Below are 10407 nucleotides of genomic sequence, written 5' to 3'. Positions count from 1 at the left end.
AATTAGAAGCACGTATAAAAAATGGAAAAAAAAAAAGATGAAATATGGGAGAACAAAATGGTTCATAGTAGTGGACAATCCTTTTAATAACATAAGTGTAAAATAAATATGATTCCAAAACATGGTGAGAAATGCTGTAATCTGAGGTAAAATGTGTTTGCTTTTGGCATGTGCACCATGCAGTCACTTTTGGTGACTGTGCACCATGCTGGCAGTGCAGCCTGTAAATAGTCACCCTTCATGCTGCTCAGAAATCAGCATTACATTTCTAGAAGGGCTAGAAAGCTGTGCTCTGCTTGGCAGAAATTGAGGAGGCCCCTGTGCAAGGGCAGTATAAGGGTCCCTTCCCCATGGGGCCCATGGCCAGCTGCACAGGTGGCACCAATGATATATCTGCCCCCTGAATCAGTGGACTGCAGCTCAGCAGTGGAGGAGTTAATGCAGTCACTGAGCAGGACCCCTGCCTGGTGTAGAGAAGGAGGGGCATGGCTTGGCTCCATATGATCACATGGGCAGGAAGTGGGGGCTGCAGAGCTGCTGCTGGGTCTGGAAGCATTTCCAGGTCAGGTATCGAAATCTAATCACTGTTATTATACATGGCGTAATGATGATTGTAACCCATGCATGAGGGAGCAGGGATCTGCAGGGAGGGGACAGCAGAGCATGCTGGGAAATCACCTGGAGAAAGTGACTCCTAAACACTGTTATCACCCATGTCATAATATGTGAAATACATGGAAGAGATGACTCGGACCCTACTGTAATGGTAGTAACATGGGCAAGGAGGATACGCGCATCTTATAATAGTAACATGGAGGAGGTGACACTGGTCTACGAGGCTGAAGTTGGTTTCTTATTCGTCGGTTTCTTATTCGGCAATTGTTTCTTTTCTGTTTGTTATAGGTTTAACAACAAAAAATAATCACGATAATAAAAGACAATGCAGCGAGGTGCCCTGATGTGAATACACTTAAAAACGGCTACAAAAACAATAAAACTGGCACAAAAATGGGCATCAAAGTGGGCACCAAAGAGAAGTGAAGAAAGGGTTAAATGCCTTTGGGCCACTGATCTCACACTGCAGCTATATAGAACAGGGCGCCCCACATCAAAACCAGTTTTTTCCAGCCTGGCCCAAATGGGTTCTGGGCATCAGAACTGGCATCAAAGTGGGCAGACAGCCCATTTCCACAGATTTGAATAAGTAACTGATGTTTTTAAGGGGTTAAATGCCTTTGGGCCACTGATACGACACTTAAGATACACAGAAAGTGATGCCCTGCATCTAACCCAGGTCCCTTCAGCCTGGCCCAAATGGGTTCTGGGCACCAGAACTGGCATCAAAGTGGGCAAACAGCCCATTTCCACAGATTTGAATAAGTAACTGATGTTTTTAAGGGGTTAAATGCCTTTGGGCCACTTATATGACACTTACAATACACAGAAAGTGATGCCCTGCATCAAACCCAGATCCCTCCAGCCTGACCCAAATGGGTTCTGGGCACCAGAACTGGCATCAAAGTGGGCAAACAGCCCATTTTCACAGATTTGAATAAGTAACTGATGTTTTTAAGGGGTTAAATGCCTTTGGGCCACTGATACGACACTTAAAATACACAGAAAGTGATGCCCTGCATCTAACCCAGGTCCCTTCAGCCTGGCCCAAATGGGTTCTGGGCACCAGAACTGGCATCAAAGTGGGCATACAGCCCATTTCCACAGATTTGAATAAGTAACTGATGTTTTTAAGGGGTTAAATGCCTTTGGGCCACTTATATGACACTTACAATACACAGAAAGTGATGCCCTGCATCAAACCCAGATCCCTCCAGCCTGGCCCAAATGGGTTCTGGGCACCAGAACTGGCATCAAAGTGGGCAAACAGCCCATTTTCACAGATTTGAATAAGTAACTGATGTTTTTAAGGGGTTAAATGCCTTTGGGTCACTGATACAACACTTAAAATACACAGAAAGTGATGCCCTGCATCAAACCCAGGTCCCTTCAGCCTGGCCCAAATGGGTTCTGGGCACCAGAACTGGCATCAAAGTGGGCAAACAGCCCATTTCCACAGATTTGAATAAGTAACTGATGTTTTTAAGGGGTTAAATGCCTTTGGGCCACTGATACGACACTTGAAATACACAGACAGTTATGCCTTGCATCAAACCCAGGTCCCTTCAGCCTGGCCCAAATGGGTTCTGGGCACCAGAACTGGCATCAAAGTGGGCAAACAGCCCATTTTCACAGATTTGAATAAGTAACTGATGTTTTTAAGGGGTTAAATGCCTTTGGGCCACTTATATGACACTTACAATACACAGAAAGTCATGCCCTGCATCAAACCCAGATCCCTTCAGCCTGGCCCAAATGGGTTCTGGGCACCAGAACTGGCATCGAAGTGGGCAAACAGCCCATTTTCACAGATTTGAATAAGTAACTGATGTTTTTAAGGGGTTAAATGCCTTTGGGCCACTTATATGACACTTACAATACACAGAAAGTGATGCCCTGCATCAAACCCAGATCCCTCCAGCCTGACCCAAATGGGTTCTGGGCACCAGAACTGGCATCAAAGTGGGCAAACAGCCCATTTTCACAGATTTGAATAAGTAACTGATGTTTTTAAGGGGTTAAATGCCTTTGGGCCACTGATACGACACTTAAAATACACAGAAAGTGATGCCCTGCATCTAACCCAGGTCCCTTCAGCCTGGCCCAAATGGGTTCTGGGCACCAGAACTGGCATCAAAGTGGGCATACAGCCCATTTCCACAGATTTGAATAAGTAACTGATGTTTTTAAGGGGTTAAATGCCTTTGGGCCACTTATATGACACTTACAATACACAGAAAGTGATGCCCTGCATCAAACCCAGATCCCTCCAGCCTGGCCCAAATGGGTTCTGGGCACCAGAACTGGCATCAAAGTGGGCAAACAGCCCATTTTCACAGATTTGAATAAGTAACTGATGTTTTTAAGGGGTTAAATGCCTTTGGGTCACTGATACAACACTTAAAATACACAGAAAGTGATGCCCTGCATCAAACCCAGGTCCCTTCAGCCTGGCCCAAATGGGTTCTGGGCACCAGAACTGGCATCAAAGTGGGCAAACAGCCCATTTCCACAGATTTGAATAAGTAACTGATGTTTTTAAGGGGTTAAATGCCTTTGGGCCACTGATACGACACTTGAAATACACAGACAGTTATGCCTTGCATCAAACCCAGGTCCCTTCAGCCTGGCCCAAATGGGTTCTGGGCACCAGAACTGGCATCAAAGTGGGCAAACAGCCCATTTTCACAGATTTGAATAAGTAACTGATGTTTTTAAGGGGTTAAATGCCTTTGGGCCACTTATATGACACTTACAATACACAGAAAGTCATGCCCTGCATCAAACCCAGATCCCTTCAGCCTGGCCCAAATGGGTTCTGGGCACCAGAACTGGCATCGAAGTGGGCAAACAGCCCATTTTCACAGATTTGAATAAGTAACTGATGTTTTTAAGGGGTTAAATGCCTTTGGGCCACTTATATGACACTTACAATACACAGAAAGTGATGCCCTGCATCAAACCCAGATCCCTCCAGCCTGACCCAAATGGGTTCTGGGCACCAGAACTGGCATCAAAGTGGGCAAACAGCCCATTTTCACAGATTTGAATAAGTAACTGATGTTTTTAAGGGGTTAAATGCCTTTGGGCCACTGATACGACACTTAAAATACACAGAAAGTGATGCCCTGCATCTAACCCAGGTCCCTTCAGCCTGGCCCAAATGGGTTCTGGGCACCAGAACTGGCATCAAAGTGGGCATACAGCCCATTTCCACAGATTTGAATAAGTAACTGATGTTTTTAAGGGGTTAAATGCCTTTGGGCCACTTATATGACACTTACAATACACAGAAAGTGATGCCCTGCATCAAACCCAGATCCCTCCAGCCTGGCCCAAATGGGTTCTGGGCACCAGAACTGGCATCAAAGTGGGCAAACAGCCCATTTTCACAGATTTGAATAAGTAACTGATGTTTTTAAGGGGTTAAATGCCTTTGGGTCACTGATACAACACTTAAAATACACAGAAAGTGATGCCCTGCATCAAACCCAGGTCCCTTCAGCCTGGCCCAAATGGGTTCTGGGCACCAGAACTGGCATCAAAGTGGGCAAACAGCCCATTTCCACAGATTTGAATAAGTAACTGATGTTTTTAAGGGGTTAAATGCCTTTGGGCCACTGATACGACACTTGAAATACACAGACAGTTATGCCTTGCATCAAACCCAGGTCCCTTCAGCCTGGCCCAAATGGGTTCTGGGCACCAGAACTGGCATCAAAGTGGGCAAACAGCCCATTTTCACAGATTTGAATAAGTAACTGATGTTTTTAAGGGGTTAAATGCCTTTGGGCCACTTATATGACACTTACAATACACAGAAAGTCATGCCCTGCATCAAACCCAGATCCCTTCAGCCTGGCCCAAATGGGTTCTGGGCACCAGAACTGGCATCGAAGTGGGCAAACAGCCCATTTTCACAGATTTGAATAAGTAACTGATGTTTTTAAGGGGTGAAATGCCTTTAGGCCTCTAATACAACACTTAAAATTCACAGACAGTGATGCCCTGCATCAAACCCAGGTCCCTCCAGCCTGGCCCAAATGGGTTCTGGGCACCAGAACTGGCATCAAAGTGGGCAAACAGCCCATTTTCACAGATTTGAATAAGTAACTGATGTTTTTAAGGGGTGAAATGCCTTTAGGCCTCTAATACAACACTTAAAATTCACAGACAGTGATGCCCTGCATCAAACCCAGGTCCCTTCAGCCTGGCCCAAATGGGTTCTGGGCATCAGATCTGGTATCAAAATGGGCAAACGGCCCTTTTTCACAGATTTGAATAAGTAACTGATGTTTTTAAGGGGTTAAATGCCTTTGGGCCACTGATACAACACTTAAAATTCACAGAAAGTGATGCCTTGCATCAAACCCAGGTCCCTCCAGCCTGGCCCAAATGGGTTCTGGGCACCAGAACTGGCATCAAAGTGGGCAAACAGCCCATTTCCACAGATTTGAATAAGTAACTGATGTTTTTAAGGGGTTAAATGCCTTTGGGCCACTGATACGACACTTAAAATACACAGAAAGTGATGCCCTGCATCAAACCCAGGTCCCTTCAGCCTGGCCCAAATGGGTTCTGGGCACCAGAACTGGCATCAAAGTGGGCAAACAGCCCATTTCCACAGATTTGAATAAGTAACTGATGTTTTTAAGGGGTTAAATGCCTTTGGGCCACTGATACGACACTTGAAATACACAGACAGTTATGCCTTGCATCAAACCCAGGTCCCTTCAGCCTGGCCCAAATGGGTTCTGGGCACCAGAACTGGCATCAAAGTGGGCAAACAGCCCATTTTCACAGATTTGAATAAGTAACTGATGTTTTTAAGGGGTTAAATGCCTTTGGGCCACTTATATGACACTTACAATACACAGAAAGTCATGCCCTGCATCAAACCCAGATCCCTTCAGCCTGGCCCAAATGGGTTCTGGGCACCAGAACTGGCATCGAAGTGGGCAAACAGCCCATTTTCACAGATTTGAATAAGTAACTGATGTTTTTAAGGGGTGAAATGCCTTTAGGCCTCTAATACAACACTTAAAATTCACAGACAGTGATGCCCTGCATCAAACCCAGGTCCCTCCAGCCTGGCCCAAATGGGTTCTGGGCACCAGAACTGGCATCAAAGTGGGCAAACAGCCCATTTTCACAGATTTGAATAAGTAACTGATATTTTTAAGGGGTTAAATGCCTTTGGGCCACTGATACGACACTTAAAATACACAGACAGTGATGCCCTGCATCAAACCCAGGTCCCTTCAGCCTGGCCCAAATGGGTTCTGGGCATCAGATCTGGTATCAAAATGGGCAAACGGCCCTTTTTCACAGATTTGAATAAGTAACTGATGTTTTTAAGGGGTTAAATGCCTTCGAGCCACTGATACCACAGTGCATATGTCAGGAAATAGGAATAAGTCCTGATTACTTCAATTACATATACAGCGCTCTGAGCTGCAATTTCCTCTGCCTGCCCACACAAGGCTGGAATTCTAAGCCACTCTTTCTCCCTCCCCCCTCTATACAGCTGTAATGTAAGACGAGCCTGCCAGCGTCATTGAAGAACTTATATGGCCCTGTGCTGCTGTCACGATAATGCCAAAAATTGTCATATTGTGAGTGTAGTTTAAGAAGGACATGGCTAACTACACACACACACACACTCACAATGCAGCTGCGACCCCTTGCTCTTCCCCCCACTCAGTTTCACTCCTACCCGAAACAAAGCCTATGATAGAGACTGGGCAAGCTGATACTAATGGTGGGCAGGGTGTGGCTTTAAACTGCAGGTGACCAATCTGGCAAAGCCACCCGTTGTCCCTCCCCTCTCACTCAGGAATGCCTTTGTCTGAGACCTTGGAATAAGGTAAAGAACTATTTGATCAGTGCATATCATTAACCAGCCCTTTAGTGATGTCACAAGCTCAGAAGTATAAGTCACTATACTCTTAGACCAGCCTTCAGTCTTGGCCGGGAAGCGATCTAACACAGCTTGGCAAAGCTGTTCCATGCATCTGGATGTATTTATCCTCCTAAGCCACAGGCCAGCCAAGATGATAAAGTTGTCTGCATGATGCGTTTTTTCCCCATAGACTAACATTACAGACGTATTGCCACACGTCACAACCGTCTTGCGACGGTTGCGCCGTGTTGTGGCGGACCGCCGGCACAAAAAACGTTCAATGTAACTTTTTTGTGCGTTGCGTCCGCCATTTTCGGCCATGCATTCGCGGCTGAAGCTCCGCCCCCTCCTCTTGCAACTCACAATGGGGCAGCGGATGCGTGGAAAAAATGCATCTGCTGCCCCCGTTGTGCGGCGCTTCCACAGCATGCGTCGGTACCTGGGCCCGACGCTCTGCGACGGGCCGAGCCTGATGCTAATGTGAAGGTAGCCTAAGCCACAGGCCAGCCAAGATTATACCATGACATAACCTGTAAGTTCTCTTTTCAACGTTAATCCTTTTTTATTTTGTAATCTGTAATGTACCGTATTTTCCGGCGTATAAGACGACTTTTTAACCCCTGCAAAGCATCTCAAAAGTCAGGGGTCGTCTTATATGCCAGGTACGGCATGTGCAGGGAGCGGTCCTGTATGGTTCCCAGGATCTAAAGGAGAGAAGACTCTCCTTCAGGCCCTGGGATCCATATTCATGTAAAAAAAATGAATAAAAATAAAAAATATGGGATACACTTACCCTTCGAAGGCCCGCGGCTCTCATCGGTGCAAGGGCCAGCCTCCAATCCTAAGGATGCATTGATCGAAGGACGTTCGGTGACGTCACGGTCACCCGACCTGTCACGCGACCGCGACGTCATCAAAGGTCCTTCGTTCAATGCATCCTTAGGAATGGAGGCCGCCTCATGCGCCGCTGAGAGCCGCGGGCCGTCGGAGGGCAAGTATATACCATATTTTTATTTTTATTCTTTTTTTTACATGAATATGGATCCCAGGGCCTGAAGGAGAGTCTCCTCTCCTCCAGACCCTGGGAACTATCCGCACCGCACATGCCGTATAAGATGACTGGGCGTATAAGATGTCCCCCGTCTTATATGGCGAATATATCCCAAACTCCATATTTTATTTAGAAAAGTTGGGGGTCGTCTTATATGCCCATTCGTCTTATACACAAGAAAATACGGTATATATGAATTGTCTCCTTTCTAATATCTTTTTATAATTTGTAAACACTGCCTAATTTTTCATGGAGTAAAATATTTAATTGCTAGCTTGTCTCTTCTGCTCTATAACGAACTGTGTCCTCTGAAGTGAATTGCGCTACTGATTTGGGTTGACTCCGGACCCGTTAATTGAAGTTGGTGGCAGCATACTTTGTTCTGTGCGATTGGGAATCTTTGCAGCGATGGCAGCGTTGATAATTATTGTTCCCGCCTGTGTGGGAGTAGTTATATCGCCCTCGCTGCAGTGTGCCCAATAGCCAGTACATAGCAGGCAGCCTTTCTGGCGACTAATTACCCTAGGTGCAGTACCCTGTTTGACCTGAGGGTAAGGGGGGCGCCAGAGAACTGCACGTTCCAAACTGGAACTGGGAAGTGGGATATAGATAAAACTCCTTCAGAATGAACTGGGCAACGAAACAACCCCGGTTCATGACAAATTGGTGTGAGTGGTGGGGATGATAAAGGTATCCTCCCTGTTATCCGTGACAGAAATATAAATAGATATTATAAAGAAGACAAATATTGTATGTACAGTACAATTGCAAATAAAATGGGATTAAAGTTGAAAAACACTTACATTTCGTTATGTCATTTCATCTCATGGCTGACCGTGTGCTGTGGAGGAATGGCGAGCATAATTCCAGATGCATCACACCCCTGTCTCTCAGCTAGACCCAGGACAAAAAAAAGGAAGACTGCTGCTTCACTCACTTATTTACCAGCCTATAACCAAGGCACTCCCCCTGTGCTGACCTCGCTTAGAGGCTGAATCCTCCCCTTTTCTTAGAGTTCTGGCAACCATTTTTATTCAAAGCTCGCTGTAAGAACCTCCTATATGAAATACACAATGATCTGGATGTGCATCCCATAGGGGGGATTCCTTTAAGTGTAAACATGGCATAGTTACATAACTCGCTTACAGAGGAACCCGCTCCTTGCACTCATTGTGTTTAGCTCCTAGCGATTTCCGTGAGCTATAGATCTCTCGATGGACATTCAGAATATATAATCCTTATATCTACAGCTGTGATCGGTGCCAATATACATAACCTTTAAAAGAACAATAGAATCCCATGCTTGCTTTACCGGTTTTAGCTAGTGACAGGCGGAAGAGGGGAATGAGGAGTGTAGGGAGACTTGTTTGTCACAGCACAGAGGCATAAACATTCCTGGTCTCACATTACAACTATATAGCAGGGCGGAGGGAGTAGCTTGCAGGCTTAGAATTCCAGCCTTCTGCTGGCAGGCACAGGAAACTGCAGCTGAGAACTCTGTATGTGTAATTGCCGTAATCAGAACTTCTTCCTATTTCCTGACACCTCCCCCTTTTTGACTGCCTTACGGAGGCAGAACCTCGCAGTACTCCTCCATGCGCACCTCAGCACGTTTGCCCCGGCGGGACAACCCGTCTGCATTGTCATGCTCCCTGCCCGTTTTGTGTTTGACTGGAAAGTTGTACTGATGGAGGGCAGGGCCCCAGAGTAGCAACCTTCCGTTGGTTCCACACATGGCTTTTAGCCAGTGCAGAGGGTTGTGGTCGTTCACCATAGTAAAGGTGCGACCATACAGATAGGCCTGCAAACGTTGCAGGGCCCAGACTATGGCCCAGCACTCCTTCTCGATGGTGGAATAGGCCACTTCCCTCGACAGAAGCTTCCGGCTCAGGTACAACATGGGGTGCTCTTGGTTCCCTGAGTCGACCTGGCTGAGCACAGCACCGAGGCCAAACTCGCTGGCGACGGTCTGCACCAAGAACGGTCGACTGCTGTCGACTGCTTTTAACACGGGAGAGTTGCACAGGGCTGTTTTCAATGCCTGGAAGGCCCCCTCACAGCCATAGGGATCCCAGGGAGGATATCTTTATCGTTCCCACTACTCACACCAATTGGTCATGAACCGGGGTTGTTTGGTTGCCCCTGGTTCCTTCTGAAGGGGATTAACCTATATTCCACTTCCCAGTTCCGGTTTGGAACTTGCAGCTCTCTGGCGCCCCTTTACCCTCAGGTCAGACTAGGTACTGCACCTAGGGTAATTAGTTGCCAGGAAGGCTGCCTGCTATGTACTGGCTATTGGGCACACTGCAGCGAGGGCGATATAACTACTCCCACACAGGCGGGAACAATAATTATCAACGTTGCCATCGCTGCAAAGATTCCCAATCGCACAGAACAAAGTATGCTGCCACCAACTCCAATTAACGGGTCCGGAGCCAACCCAAATCAGTAGCGCAATTCACTTCAGAGGACACAGTTCATTATAGAGCAGAAGAGACAAGCTAGCAATTAAATATTTTACTCCATGAAAAATTAGGCAGTGTTTACAAAGTATAAAAAGATATTAGAAAGCAGACAATTCATATATGCTGTATTTTCTGGTGTATAAGACGACTGGGAATATAAGATGACCCCCAACTTTTCCATATAAAATATGGAGTTTGGGATATATTCGCCATATAAGACGAGGGTCATCTTATACGCCCAGTCATCTTATACAGCATGTGCGGTGCGGATGGTTCCCAGGGTCTGGAGGAGAGGAGACTCTCCTTCAGGCCCTGGGATCCATATTTATGTAAAAAAAGAATAAAAATAAAAAATATGGTATATACTTACCCTC

The 10407-nt window shown here is 46.3% G+C and overlaps 1 protein-coding gene across 1 annotated transcript in view; it reads left to right on the top strand.

Annotated features, from left to right (window-relative positions):
* The first annotated feature begins 520 nt into the window (after nucleotides 1-520).
* LOC138665342 (gastrula zinc finger protein XlCGF53.1-like) overlaps nucleotides 521-10407 on the top strand; it is a 72504-nt gene continuing 62617 nt past the window's right edge. The window contains exon 1 of the mRNA XM_069752734.1: nucleotides 521-562. The gene's annotated coding sequence lies outside the window, so the exon portion shown is untranslated. The remainder of the gene's footprint in view (nucleotides 563-10407) is intronic.

The sequence above is a fragment of the Ranitomeya imitator genome, chromosome 2 (genome assembly GCF_032444005.1).
Source record: "Ranitomeya imitator isolate aRanImi1 chromosome 2, aRanImi1.pri, whole genome shotgun sequence".
In the NCBI taxonomy this organism is placed as follows: Eukaryota; Metazoa; Chordata; class Amphibia; order Anura; family Dendrobatidae; genus Ranitomeya; species Ranitomeya imitator.
Note: the sequence above shows the minus strand (reverse complement) of the source record. Positions and strands in the feature narration are given on the sequence as shown.